This window comes from Balaenoptera physalus (genome assembly GCF_965194825.1).
Source record: "Balaenoptera physalus genome assembly, chromosome: 1".
NCBI lineage: Eukaryota > Metazoa > Chordata > Mammalia > Artiodactyla > Balaenopteridae > Balaenoptera > Balaenoptera physalus.
The window spans coordinates 33,407,625-33,409,407 of record NC_138882.1 but is presented as its reverse complement, the minus strand read 5'-3'; positions in this window follow the sequence as shown (position 1 = coordinate 33,409,407).

Below are 1,783 nucleotides of genomic sequence, written 5' to 3'. Positions count from 1 at the left end.
CCCGTTGGAGCAGAGGATGAGGGGAGAAGGAAATGAATGCAAGACAATGACGAGGGGGTGTTGACAGGACTTGGTGGGATGTGAGGGGAGGGAAGTGTGGTCTAGGCAAGGCTTGTGGTCGGCTGGACCCGTTGGAGCAGAGGATGAGGGGAGAAGGAAATGAATGCAAGACAATGACGAGGGGGTGTTGACAGGACTTGGTGGGATGTGAGTGGAGGGAGAGGAAGCCTCAGTCTCCTCATCTGAAAAATGAGGCCAATGGCCTCCTCCGTGGGCTGTTCTGGAGGATTCACTGATATGAGGAGGGCTCTTGGCAGTGTTTCTGTCCCCTCACTGCCAGCACCCCTTCACCTGGTTTCTTGTTTGCTCCCCTCCAAGCCTATGAGCTTAGTTACAATTTTTCTGTACTTCAGCAAGGGAAACCTACTGTCTGATCTTCTAAGCCCTTGCTTCCCCCATGCCCCTGATAGGCGTGCACAGAGTGCCCTGGTACAGGCCACTGCCCTCTACTGGGACGAAACTTCCTGCCTTGCCTGTCCGCCGCCTCCAGCACACACTGCAGAGGGAGCCTCCAGGTGCACATGCAGCAGGCCTGGCCTCACGTAGGTCCACTGTCGCAGCTGTGTCTGCTGTGCGCGGCAACTAGTTTTGGGTGTTGCTGCCAGCGTGGCTGCTTTGAGGCTGCCATTGGACTGTGCGCTCCTGGGAACAAGACCACATTGTGGGTACCTGCCACGTGCCTGACTGCGGCATCTGCCTGTGGCTGTGGATGGTGCAGTGGGAGCCCCTGCTGAGCAGGAGCAAATGCAGAAACAGCATTTCCCCAAATCCCTTGTGCAGTATGGCACCCAGTAGGGCCCGGCCAGGTTTATTTGGCGAGGAGATCTGGGTTTGTTTTTCTCCAAGCCCCATGGGAGTGTGCTGCCCAGAGCCCTGGCCTGATCATTCACTAGCAGCGTGGAGCTGCCCCTCAGAGCAGGGCTGTGGTGGGTAGAGGAGCAGCCTGGTCGGAGCAGTCTTGTTAATCTGGGTCCTCTTCTCTGAAAGGATGCTGAGGACAGGGCCCTGGGACATGTTGCCCCCCCCACCCCGCCCCCCAGGCTCTAGTGGGCTCCCCTTGGCCCGGAGTTACAGCCCCACATCCTGCCTCGCTCTGCCAATACCTGCCCCTGCTGGCTGGGAACTGAGGGCCAGTCTCAGACTCAGGAGTGGGGGAGGGGGTGTGGAGCGGCCCACAGTGTTTTGGCTCAGTTCCATTTGCCCTGGAGATTGGTCACTAGCATGTCCCCTAGTCTTGATAGGAGGGATGCAGTGGGCCTCAGCTCCCCACTCTCCACCCCCATGTGAACATTCGGTCCTGGCTCCTGACTCTGGGGAAGATTCAAAGTGCGTGGTTTGGGGTTGGTGTTGAATCTCCATGTGGCTTTTGCAAAGACAGAACCTTTTATCTCCAAGCGGCCCAGGTGGGCCCGGCCAGGGCTCTGTCATTCTGGAGGGCACTGAAAACATAGTGCTTACTCAGGCACAGTTTCCTGGGTGCGTGCCACCTGAGCTCAGAAGGACCCCACGCTTGGTTTAATGATCCAGTGTCACCGTCTTGGAACTCTTCATGATTTTTGGACAAGGGGTGGGGCATTTTCATTTTGAACTGGGCCCTGCCAATTATATCACTGCTCCTATTTTACTTTTTGTTGTCTCTATCTTCCCTTTTATTATCTTTTGAATTTTGAACTATGGGGATATTGAAAAAAAAAAAACTTTAAAAACTAAATACCACAAAAGA